Below are 13,712 nucleotides of genomic sequence, written 5' to 3'. Positions count from 1 at the left end.
GAGGGGAGGTGTCAGCGAGGGCATTGATTGCTCAGCTTTAGTGCAAGCAGCTTGTAAATGTGGAGCATGTGATGCATATGTTTGCTGTAGGAATCTCTGGAGTAATCTATTAGGCCGGATCACTTCGGTTTGCATCATTTTCATCTAAAAGTAACATATAGCCCTTGCTAAGCCACAAGAGGCTGACAAACAAGTTTCCTTTCAGGCTTCCAAAACCTCTGAAGTGGAGAGGACATGAATCCTATTTTTATTTGTTCCAGTTTCCACTTCTGAGATTTTTATTTGGAGCCTCTCCCATTGGCGGCACACAGTGATGCCTGGCCCTTGAGCAGATGTCCCAGCACCGCACGGATGCGCAAGTGCAGGCACCTTTTTACTGCTTAAACATATTAGCTTATACAAAGATATATACAGTATGTGCGACCATTCACTATCTATGATGACACAGAATCAAGTTTAGCATTTCAAGGTATGATTTAATATTTAAAATGCACACTGGATTGTCCATAATTATAGAACCACAAGAAAATGTATAGTATTTTTATACAATTGATTATTTTGATATTAATACAAACATTCTATATCAATATATGTTTGCTAAATGCAAATTATATACACTAAAGTCAAAATATTTAGAACAGTAAGATTTTCAATGTTTTTTAGAAGTCAATAAAATAACTGTTTTCTATTTGAATATGTTTTAAAATGTAACATATTCCTGTGATTTCAAAGCTGAATTTTTAGTATCATTACTCCAGTGATGATGATGTTTTAAACAGCAAATCAGAATATTAGAATGATTTCTGAAGGATCATGTGACTGGAGTAATGATGCTAAAAAATCAGCTTTGAAATCACAGGAATAAAGTACATTTTAAATATATTCAAATAGAAAAGAGTCATTTTAAATATTAAAAATATATCAAAATTGTACTGTTGTACATAATTGTGCTGTACTTTGTATCAAATTAATGCAGGCTTGATGCGCAGAAGAGACTTCTTTAAAAGACATTAAAAATCTCACTGTTCAAAAACTTTTGACTGGTAGTGTATGTATATATATTATTATATATTCTATCACTGGAGTGTGACCTTGCTGGACATTAGGCCACACATACTGTGATGTCAGAAGAGGGAAGTTGGTGGCGGTCTTGCCCTCTTATCAAGATCTAAGATAAGAATGTTTGCTTAACAAGCGGTTCAGAGTGAACAACAAAGCATTCTTGGGTCAAAAATACTTCTTTGACAGGAAAAATTCCTTAGGGCAGGCAACGAAGCCGTCATAAGACTTAACAGCGTCACTGCTGAAACTCTGCAAAATATGACAAAAGAGCTGTCATGGAATGTCAGCTGACTTGAATCAATGTAAAAGCGGAGGACAGTGGAAATGGCTCATTAACAGACTTACACAAGAAGGTCCAGCACACTATCAGTCAGGACACACGCTATTATTACTTCCTCTGGTCACCAATCTCCCTTCTCCAGCAATCTGGCTCTTACTACAGCTTTTTCCACAATGTCAGCACAGAACTTCCTTCATTCTGATGAAATGCAAAAAAGACAGAGAAAACAAAGCGAAAAGAGAGAAGTCAGACTATATTTAGCATTATAATAATATACATACAAGGTTTGTGGATGCTTAGACCAAAACTAAAATATATATACACATTTCGTTGCGTAGATAATAAAATATCAAACATAATGACATAAGCAAATAAACAATATTAGAGTTTTTCTTTCAGAACCAACTTCACATTTCTGAGTCGTTTTGCTAGTACTTTTTGTCTCACTGTGATAGTTCACAAAGTTGCCCTCAAATGAAGTGTGAACATGTGTCACTAATGCCTGACACCGGAAAGTTATGTTACAGTTCAAAAGTTCAGGTTCACTGAGATTTTTTGAAAATAATTTCATACTTTTATACAGCAAGGACATATAAAACTGATTAAAAGTGACAGTAAAGGCATTCATAATGTTTCAGAAGATCTCTAAAATAGGCTATTTATCAAAAAAAATGTTTCTTAAATATCAAATCAGCACATTAGAATGATTTCTGAAGGATCATGTGACACTGACGACTGGAGTAATGACGCTGAAAATTTAGTTTTGATCACAGGAATAAATTACGATTTAAAATGAGGGATACACCGAAATTTCTGCAGACTAAAATGGCCAAATATATGAGCCCGGCAGCGTTAATAAACTAATAAATAAATAAATTAATGTTTTTGACCATCAAATCAGCATATTAGAATGATTTCTGATTTCTGAAGGATCATGTGACAATGAAGACTGGAGTAATGATGCTGAAAATTAATTTTTGATCACAGGAATAAATTCCAATTTAAAATAGAGATGCACCGAAATATGAGCCAGGCAGGTTTAAAAAAAAAAAAAAAAAAGTTTATAAAAACAGTAATATCTGATTCTTTTGCATAGAACTGAATAAAACTAATACACTTATACTTAATTTTCTGTCCAGTTGTGATAGTTTTTATAAAAGTGTGCTTAATTTATTGCCTTGTGTTTTTGTAAAATTCAGTATTGTTAAAATTATTGCGTTAAATTAAAGGTCCTACAAAATTACTTCCTATCATTTAATAAAATAATAAATAATTATTAAAAAGCATTTTTGGTTTTCGTTTTCTTCCCATAATTTTCATTTTGGTGCACCTTTAATTTCAATTATATTTCACAACATTACTGTATTTTTGAACGAATAAATGCAACCTCATAAGCATAAAAGAAGCATATTGAGCAGTGTGTCTACTGTTTTACTGTGCTATTAAAATCTCACAAATCCTTTTAAGTAATATTTGCTTGAAAATAATGCTTATGCTGTATTTCTTTATAATAAATGCCACTCTGTTTGATAATTTATCTAATGCAATGAAATTCATAAGCGTCCGAACACTTTCTGGGGCCGCTGTATAATAAAACACCAGAAGCCATATAACTAAAAGCAATGTTTAGTAGCAAGACACGTTATTAGAATTTCAAACGATCTAAATCCTATAACCACGGGGTTCCTGCTATCAGACGCTGCTACTGCTGCAGTATGCGAAACAGGCACGGGTTTCTATTGGGGCAGGTTGTTTGGGGTTAGAGAAACTTAATGAGAAACATTCATTATACCAAACATGTCATCAGACAGCTGTAATTACAATAATTGTCTCTTCTCAGAAATACTACATGGGGGTGAATATGGGGTTTGTGTGGTGTAAGACTCCTTAATTAAGTCAACAATAAACTCCCCTCACTGACAGAGCGACAGTCCTGGCTTATTTTCCATGAGAGGGTAGAAATAACGTTCGCGCACAAACACACATAAAGCAGTCTGATGATGCGTCAATGAGTATAACGGCAGCCAGGGCGGGGTTATGGGATATGTTAAAGTATAACATTCAAAAATAAGACCGCAAGAAAGATGTTAGTCCGCTTTGGGCAGGGGCATGTTTGTGTTTCCAGTTTCCAGTGGAATTTACAGCAGGAGCTCAGAGGTGAATGGCCCAGTGGAGAAAGACTGCAGCTGTACAGTGTGTGTGTGTGAGAGAAAGAGAGAGTGAGGGGGACAAAAACACAGACAGCGCTCTTAGTCAGCACTGGACCGGCAGCCGGGCCAGGGGGCCAAGTTTCCACTTGCGAACAATAATTCACCTCAAGTGCCCAGTGTGTATGTGCATATGTGTGAGAGGACATCCCTCACTCCGAGGGCTACAGAAGTGCTTCTCCCGCCCCAACATCCTCCGATTCCAAACTAAACCATTTCCATGTAAAGATCTGACATATTTACACTCAGTGTTTGAGTGTGTTTGTGTATGCTGTGTAATGGAAGCAGAAGGCCTCCTCAAGAAGGTCAATGAACCACCATGGACACTTAGAGTGAGGGTGGAACTTTCCGGGTTCAATGTAAGTTAAGCTTAGCTGACAATGTGTGGCTCAAAAAAGAATTTCAAATCATCTGACGTTTTAAAAAGAGACAAAATCAAGGTTAAAGCAATGCACTTACAACAAGTAAATGAGGTTTGGTTTTTGGAGGATATATGTTCATAAAGAAAAGTTTTGACATTTTTACACTAACATATATAACAATACACTTTGTCATAAAATTTTGATTAGGTTCTATTTAAACTGTGAGTATTGTAATATGTTTTGGATTGGTTCCTTTTACTTCCAATGTAATTGCATTGCAACCGAAATATTTTTTTAAAAAGTCAAATTATTTTTTGCTGTACTATTATGCCACAAATTATGTCAACTTACCTTAACATCTGAACTCAAAATATTACTTTTAAAAAATGATTCATTAACAAAAAGGTCTTGAGACAAATTTCTTTTAAAGGGAAAGTTCACCCAAAAATGATAATTCTAGCATTAGTACTCACACTCATGTCGTTCCAAACCCGTAAGACCTTTATTCATCTCCAGAACACAAATTAAGATTTTTTTTTATGAAATCCGAGAGCTTTCCGACCCTGCATAGACAGTAACACAACTAACATGTTAAAGGCCCAGAAAAGTAGTAAGGACAACGATAAAATAGTTTTAATTTTATGAACCTTGGGAATACTTTTTGTGTGCAAAGAAAACTGAAATAATAACTTTATTCAACAATATCTCCTCTTCTTTGTTCTCTTGAACCACAGTTGTCACATGGACTATTTTAACAATGTTCTTACTACCTTTCTGGGCCTTGAACGTGTCAGTTGCGCTGCTGTCTATGCAGTGTCAGAAAGCTCTCGGATTTCATCCAAAATATCTTAATTTGTGTTTTGAAGATGAACAAAGATCAGCAGTGTTTGGAACGACATGAGGGTGAACAATTAATGACAGAATTTTCAGTTTTTGGGAGAACTATCCCTTTAACTTGAGTGGCACACTTTTAAAAAGTAATGCAAAAGATGCAAGTGCAACATCGAAAGATGTCCAACTAGCGTAAATTTCAGCCTGTCGGTTGGCAGTGTCTGTATCACCAAATTGTTTGAAACAGATGTACTTATCTCATTTTCACTTTGTTTTAATACAGCAACGTATCCATCTGGCTACGAGTGATCAATCAATTGTCATATGCTCTGCTTAATAAACTCACAATAATAAATCAAACCCTTGACTGACCTGAGCTGGTTAAGCTGGTTATGTATTCTTGTGAATGGGAACTGCTCTTATGGGAACTAGGCGCCCTTTCGTCTCACTCTCTTCCTTTTCCCATGGACTATATACCTGTTGTGAGCCATAAGGGAGAAGAGAGGAAGAGGAAACGGGGTAATACAGTGGGCCTTCACATCCTGAAGGCCAGTAACCCAAACACACATGCACATGCCCCCTCGCTGTAACAGGTAACGGTCCTGACCTAAGAGCAAGATATGGGAGAGGATAATAGAGGTTGAGAGAAAAGATTCACTTTAATTAGACAATGCATACAGAGTTTAGACATACTGCTACTGCACAGGTAGCATACTGTAAATAATAACCTGTAGCAGATCTATACAGGTGGAGCTGGGGAGGTGGAGGGCTTCAGATTAACTTGCAAAATGCTTTTGTAAATGCTAACTAGTCATTTAAATGTAAAGCAGCAAGCTCACTGGTTGCGTATGCAACATGAACCAAACAGCTCGTGCCAAGCAGTTTACTTTTCGCCATCTAGAGTTTCATGACAGAACTTGGTGTATCGGGTAGATATATTTTGTGCCAAAATTCATTTGGTTTCTGTCTCTGTAGCATTGTGCCAGGTAGCAACACCCACTCTGAAAACTCATTGGTCTATAATTTTGTATATTAAACATCAGATAGAAAAGAGAATGTCATTGTGGTATGTCCAGTTTAGTTTAAAATATAGTGGTTTGGACTTTTGAAAACTGGATCCACATGTCTAGATCTTAAATTCTATACACTGGCAAAATTCAGATTTCTTTTGGTCATTGTGGCCCATTCATCTGTGTAGGGAAACCTTTCGCCTTTGCATGAACTTTCTAACTGCATAGATTGCTATTTTGTACATGGAAGTAAATGTGACTCTGGATTTATTGGTGTATTGCGGAAAAAGCTACAATTCTCTCAATATCTGGTCATACAATGGAGTGTTCCCATTGAAAACAAAATATTTTTAGCATACTCTGACTTACTTAACTCCAGTGTTTAGGCACCCATATGCTTCACATGCACCCAGGCCGCACGGTGCCTACAGCAGCATCTGTGCCGTGCTGAATGAATGAGTGAGCGTGTGGTTAACCCATAAACAGAGCAGGGAGAAAGTGGAAAGTGAAGTGAAAAATGGTGCAGCGCTGAAACTAGACCACAACCATTTTAAGAGCTGAAATTTTCCTACCTCTGACCACTGGAACAGGAGAAGTGACTACTAGTGCAGCAAAACGATGGCCTTTTTGAGAAGCGATTCTTTCTTCCTCAGAAATTCAGATTTGAATCTTGGTAACGTGAAATAAAAGACATACTGTTGTAGCTTCTTTCCTTTTCATGGGCCAGTCAGAGCTTAGAATGAAGCTCTTAGAATTATTCCCTCTCTGAATTTGAGCATATCAGCACTCTACTGTGGCATTGTACTGTCTTTGGATGAAAAACACAGTGTAGTGCCACAAACTGACTCAGTAGGCTGTCAATCAAAACATTTAGTGTACATTTAGACCAATGAGAGTTCACAATGGGCGGAGTTTCCCAGTGGGTATAAATAAACCTAATGACTAAGAACACTTTCTGTTTGTCTACTACAAGGTACTTAATAGCCAGTCATATTTTTTATCATTTTCCCACTATAAATTCCCATGTCTTTGCTGTTTCTATTTCTGCTTTTGTTTCCTTGTGTCAGTTACTTTATTTACATACACTTTCCATACATTTACATACTCTTGAACTGTTTTATTTGTACACAGCGTTCGAGTGCACTAAGTGCAGAGCATGGGTGAGTGTTTTCATCCTCAGATTGAGGTTCTATATTTAATAACTACAGCATTTGAGCAGTATTCAGTTATTGTTGGAAGCCATCATATCTTTTGGCACAGAAAATCAAACTGGGAGGTTCATTATGGCAACCTGATGGCCCCGAACCAGACGGAGGCTGCCAGAGGTGATTGGTAAACTCGCCACACTGGTTTTGCTGTAAATGCCCTTCTGTTTTGTATGACCAGCATGTAAGGAGTAAGAAATCACTGTCCTTTGCATGGCATTTTGACTCGGACATGGCAAAATAACTTGCTCAACCTAACTCTTTTTTATTCAATTTTTTAACATTTTAAGTGCAAGAAAATGGATTTCTAGAATTTGTATATGTTCAGACCTTGGGATATATTCAACCTTTATGTTGTTCGAAACCCGTAAGTTGATCTTCAGAACACAAATTAAGATATTTTGATTTTATTTGCTTGTGGCAAAGCATCACTGATGTTTATTTCACCTTAAAAATTATTATATGTTGTGTTAAATGTTATACATTATACAAATAAATAATTATACCAATATTGTATTAAATAAATATATATATATATATATATATATATTTTTTTTTTTTTTTTTTTTTTTTGTTTAATATCTATACATAAATATATAAAAAGCGTAATCACTGGTTTAAACAGTGTATCAAACTTGCTTTGGTAAAATAAAATAAAATAAAATAAAATAAAATAAAATATTGCTTTAATACATATCTTATAATATAAAAAATGCATAAAAGCTCTTTTAAAAATACCACAACTATCTTTAACTATGTTTCACTATGTATCCAGATGTTTCATAAGCCTAAACCCCCTGAAGGTGTAAAAGCATTGAGACAGGCCACTCTTTGTTCCGTACAGTGAAAGAAAAATATCACATGCCTGTTTGGAAAGTGACTGCCAAACCCTAAACCAGGTTAAGCACATTTCAGCGATGTGTGGAGAAAAAAAAAATTCAGTTTAACATCATAATGAAAAGATGTTATGGTTCGGTTCCATTAATATCCATTAACACAAGTTTTAAATAAACCAGCGTTTTTGGACCTGCTTACTATTTTGGAAAACAAATATCCGAGACTTCATTTCCACATTTCAGTTCATGTCTAAATAGTCGCAAAACACTCAGAGTTAAAAAAAAAATCTTTAAAAAATTAGCCTTAGCGGTAAACTGTATATTTTGGAAGCAGATGTTAACAGGTCATTCAACCCAGTAGCAGCGTCTATGCACATGATGAAGACAAACTGTGCACCATCTGACACATTCTTCCATCACTAACCCCCACAAGTCGTAATGTTGCCACTTGGTCATGGTGATGGTGAGTGTAAACGGCACAGGGTGAAACTAGCTCCCGATGTCAGCGTCTGAGCCCGGTCTGTTGATCTTGTGGCTGTGTGATGTAGGCCAGCTGGAATCCAACGGTCGTTTACATCCTCCTGTCAAACAAGAACCTCCAGCCTGTCAAACTTTATGGAAAGACGACAAAAACTACACTCCCCAGAGCTTTCCCTGGAGAAACGGGCTAAATAAGGGCAGAAATCTTGACAAATGCTTGGAAGGAAGACGAGCGCTGCTAATCATCCGAAGCGTTTGATGGCTGTGTGCTTTCTGTGTTTGTTATAAAGATGACAAACCTGTTCTTTCTCCACGCAATGCTGTCACTCCTATGACTTAACACAGCGTGCAAGATATGAGCTACTGAGGGCACTGAGACTCCCAGAGTCAAGCCCAGCCACCCAATTTTAATTGCCAGAATATGCTGATAAATAAAATTCACAAACAGGAATATCATCTGTTGTGAATGTAGTTTGAAATAAGGAGGTCTATAATACCTAAAGCATACAGTCCCATTGATTTCTAAGGAAGATCCGCTGATGGTGCAGGACCTCCCTCTGTCTAAAGCAGCTCATGCACGATCAGTCCTACAGCATACAAAGATGAACCTGTGGTAAAAACCAAATGACATATTAAATGAGAGTCCATTTGTATTTTCTCATATACAGTTGAAGTCAAAAGTTTACATACACCTTGCAGAATCTGCAAAATGTTAATTATTTTACCATAATAAGAAGGGTCATACAAAATGTGTGTTATTTTTTTATTTAGTACTGACCTGAATAAGATATTTCACATAAAAGATGTTTACACATAGTCCACAAGAGAAAATAATAGTTGAAATTTATAAAAATGACCCTCTTCAAAAGTTTACATACACTTTTTACATTTACATTCGTAGTACTGATCCACAGCTGTGTTTTTTTTTTATTTTTTTGGCTCTTAATGCATCGTTTTTCCATCAGAAGCATCAGTGAGCATTTAAACCTTCTGTAATAGTTGCATATGAGTCCCTCACTTGTCCTCAGTGTGAAAAGATTGACCTCAAAATCATAGTCATTGTTGGAAAGGGTTCAAATTCACAAAAATGTGGAAATACCAAAGAATCTGTGGGACCTGAAGGATTTTTCTAAAGAACAGTGGGCTGTTTATCTGTTCAGGACAAATAAGTGACTCATGAACAGCTATCACTAAACCCAAAAATAAAAAATAAAAAAAACACAGCTGCGGATCAACACAGTAACAGTATTAAGAAGTGTATGTAAACTTTTGAACCGGGTCATTCTTATAAATTCAACTATTATTTTCTATCATGGAAAGATGTAAGTATCTTTTATGTGAAATATCTTATTCAGGTCAGTACTAAATAAAAAATAGCATGCATTTTGTATGATCCCTATAATTTTGGTAAAATTATTAGCATTTTGCAGATTCTGCAAACTGTATTAGTTGAAAGCAGCAGTTTCAAGTTAAAAATGCATTATTTATTACAAACACTCAGATTTTTGCTTCACAAAAAGCTAACTGGTGGACTGGAGTCAATGTGGATTGTGGTTTATTGTGATGTTTTTATCAGTTGTGTGAACTCTCATTCTGACGGCACCCATTCACCCATTCAAAGGATCTATTGTTGTAATGCTAAATTTCTCTAAATCCAATCTGTTCCTATGATGATTTTGGATGGCTCATGTTTTACTGGTTAAACTACAGGAATGTTCAAATTGAATAAAATTTAAATGGACAGTTCATCCAAAAATGAAAATTATGTAAAATTATGCACATGTTGTGGTACTGTTGTGAATGTGCGTCAAAGATTGATACGGAAGAGAAGAAATTATTAAATAAAGTCGCTGTTTTTGTTTTCTTTGTGCGCAAAAAGTGTTCTCGTAGCTTCATAAAATTACGGTTGAACCACTGACGTCACATGGACTATTTTAAAGATATCCTTACTACCTTTCTGGGCCTTGAAAGTGTCAGTTGCATTGCTGTCTATGCAGTGTCAGAAAGCTCTCGGATTTCATCCAAAATATCTTAATTTGTGTTTTGAAGATGAACAAAGGTCTTACAGGTCTGGAATGACATGACGGTAAGTAATTAGTAAGAGAGGAAACATCAACCCTAATTTACCAAGGTCCACTCACTTGGAAATATCAGTATATTAAATTGTTCTGTCATGGTCATCTTCACTTGTGATGTAGAGTCCGGTTCTATGCATCTCTATGTGGGTCGGCGATCTGTGAAACTGGGCTGACGGTGGCTTCAGCAGCCGTGTGCATTGTACCTGGTCATTCATTATAAAACAGTCTACAAATAATGAATGAGAATGGTGAGTAACCTGAGGATGAGGTGGGATAGAAAAACTCCACGACCTCATCTCCTCTCAAATTCAAAAAAACACTAAGACAATACAAAAAAATGAACCGAAGGTCCAAGAGGCTAAAAACAGGAAACGGAGGCAGCTATAATTTATAAAGAAAAGGAAATTACCACACTAATTTGGAAAAAGATATTTGTATCATCTTTCGGGGCCTGGCAAGGAGTAGTGAGAGAAGAACACTTGATTGTGGGCATGATTTCTCTGCAAACTTACTAGTGCAAGACCACATCTCCATATTTCAAGGAGCACTCTTAATTTGCGCCGGTAGCTAGATACTCTGCCTAATGCTGATAACACAGCAAGGAGTGCTGTACATCTGTCTAGAGAGCAGGAGAGGATGTTTACTTTTACGTGGAAAGAAACTAGTGTCCCGGGTGTTCCATTTAAACAATGGAAAAACACTTACTGTAAGTGTTTCTGCTGAATTTTATCTTCAGAGACACAGGTGTTTGGAATGCAGCGGACCCACGCGGCAGGACCCTCGCAGCCCAGCAGGTACGACTGCCTGTCCCCTTCATCGGCTCCATCTAATTAATTAAAACCTTCACACCTCAAAAAACACCCACTGATTTCAGGCAGCGAGTTCTGAGCGCAGCTGGGGCAAGGAGTCTGCAGTGTTTAAGTTAGTAGGGACGAAACAAATGATCTATCATCTGTCTGAGTTTAGGTGATGATATGATATTGGCGTTTGGAATTATGACTCCTGCAAACTTCCTTTGGATGGATAGAAACTAGCCAGTTGGCAAAGTACAGTGTCAGATAATCTATAACTTAAAGCCAGTGTTAGGGAAGCTACTTGGAAAGTGTAACTTGCTGAGCTACAAGCTGATCATAATTTGAAGAAGTAGTTATCTGAACAACATTGAAACAATGTGTTTAAGAATTTAAAAATGTTACTATTCAATGTTACAATTAATATTTTAATCAGAGACATAGGACAGGACAAGGACAGGTATTTAATGTTATGGGGACAGTATTAAACTTTTATGCTAAATACAACAATACACCATAATTTGCATAACTGAGTTAAAAATTCTAGGTACATTATGAGAGAAAGGTCCATTTAGGATGAACCGAATGAATCAGACTTTCCAATACTACATACATGAAAGGGTCCATTTAGGATGAACCTATTTCATCACAATTAATTAGATTTTCTAGGGCCACACATGAAAGAAAAGATCATTCAGAATGAACTGATTCACTAGAATGAATCAGACTTTCCAGTACTGCATAGGAGAGAGTAAGCCATTTAGAAAGAACTGATTCATTTGAATGAATCAGACTTTCCAGTACTGCATAGGAGAGAGTAAGCCATTTAGAAAGAACTGATTCACTTGAATGAATCAGACTTTCAAGTACTGCATATAACAGAGTAAGCCATTTAGAATGAACTGATTCACTAAAATGAATCAGACCTTCTGGTACTGCATATAAGAGAGAGAGTACGCCGTTTAGAATGCACAGATTTACTAAAATGAATCAGATTTTCCAGTAATGCATATAAGGGAGAGAGAGTAAGCCATTTAGAATGAACTGAATCACTAAAATGAATCAGACTTTCCAGTACTGCATATAAGAGAGAGAGTAAGCCGTTTAGAATGGACTAATTCACTAGAAAGAATAAAACTTTTCAGTACCGCATATAGGAGAGAGTAAGGCATTTAGAATGCACATATTCACTAGAATGAATCAGACTGTCCAGTACTGCATATTAGAGACAGTAAGCCATTTAGAATGAACTGATTCACTTGAATGAATCAAGACTTTCCAGTACTGCATATAAGAAAGAGTAAGCCATTTAGAATGAACTGATTCACTAAAATGAATCAGACCTTCTGGTACTGCACATAAGAGAGAGAATCAGCTGTTTAGAATGAACTGATTCACTAAAATGAATCAGACTTTCCAGTACTGCATATAAGAGAGAGAGTAAACCATTTAGAATAAACTGATTCACTAGAATGCATCAGAAATTCCAACACTACACACAATATAAGAGGAAGGACCATTTAGGATGAACCAATGCACTAAAATAAATCAGATTATCCAACACCACATATTAAAAGAAAGGACTGATTAGAATGAACTGATTCACTAGAATGAATCAGACATTCCAGAACTGCATATGAGAAAGAGAAACCTATTAAGGACAAACTGATTCACTAGAATGAATCAGACTTTCAAGCACTACATAAAAATGAAAGAAAGCTCAGACTAGGAGAGCGTGTTTGATTATTCCTTCAGTTCTTCCATTAAAAACTGAGATGTAGCATTTGCTCACACTACTCTACAAGCTGGTAAAGTAGCTTGTTGCAGAAAAAGTTCAGTTAGTTAGCTGCTCAATTTTTTCCTGACAGTGTTCTCTGCATGACCGTGAGGGCGTATGTGGGGGTGTGTTTGCGCAAAGCTGTTTGGACACTTCGGTGACACATGCAGGAGTGAATGCATAATGAAAAACAAAAGAATGAATAAATGAACAATACAGGATGGGAAAAGCTTTCAAGGCTTCTGATGTCCGACTTCAAACACGGCAGCACAGTGGATCAGCTGGGACAGGAGAGAGGGGTGGTACGATGGAGAAAGACGAAGATGGAGGGGGGAGATTAAGAGAAAGGTCAGAGGAGGATGCATCCTGTCTGCTCAACTCAGTGGCATGTCTACGCGGTGGGGCGGCCGTGCTGCATGTGTGTCTTTCCTCTTTATTGTACCATATATAGTAACCGAACCCATCATAGACGCAACATGCTGACTTGTTGCTCTTGAAATGACAAGTACCGCAATAATGGCCCTTGCTTGGGGGTCCCGCAGCGAACGTGTTCCTATCCCGTGCTTCCCCTGTGGCAAAACTCGGTCGCGAAATGCAATCAAGACTTGCATACGCTGATGAGTTAACTGTGTCACCCTGGGGAAATTGATCCTTGAGATCCATTTAGTGTTAAGAGATTGCCCACCTCTGCCCCATCCATCAAACCTCAACTCGGGGAATAAGGCCCCTTTTTATCTTCCAAATTTAATTCCAAAACAAAATTTCTCAGCTGTCATGCAAAAATGAGACGTCG

The 13,712-nt window shown here is 36.9% G+C and overlaps 1 long non-coding RNA gene across 1 annotated transcript; it reads right to left on the bottom strand.

The window, feature by feature from the left end:
• Positions 1-827: 827 nt before the first annotated feature.
• On the bottom strand, positions 828-8,881 carry LOC127163785 (uncharacterized). The gene is made up of 5 exons (XR_007827543.1): positions 8,771-8,881; positions 8,218-8,374; positions 5,115-5,349; positions 1,408-1,540; positions 828-1,311 (listed from the first exon to the last, which is right to left on the bottom strand). It is a non-coding gene; the product is annotated as an uncharacterized LOC127163785 (long non-coding RNA).
• Between the last annotated feature and the right edge of the window lie 4,831 nt (positions 8,882-13,712).

This window comes from Labeo rohita, chromosome 4, assembly GCF_022985175.1.
Source record: "Labeo rohita strain BAU-BD-2019 chromosome 4, IGBB_LRoh.1.0, whole genome shotgun sequence".
Taxonomy (NCBI): Eukaryota; Metazoa; Chordata; class Actinopteri; order Cypriniformes; family Cyprinidae; genus Labeo; species Labeo rohita.
The sequence above is the reverse complement of the archived record's forward strand: the minus strand, read 5'-3'. Positions and strand labels throughout refer to the sequence as shown.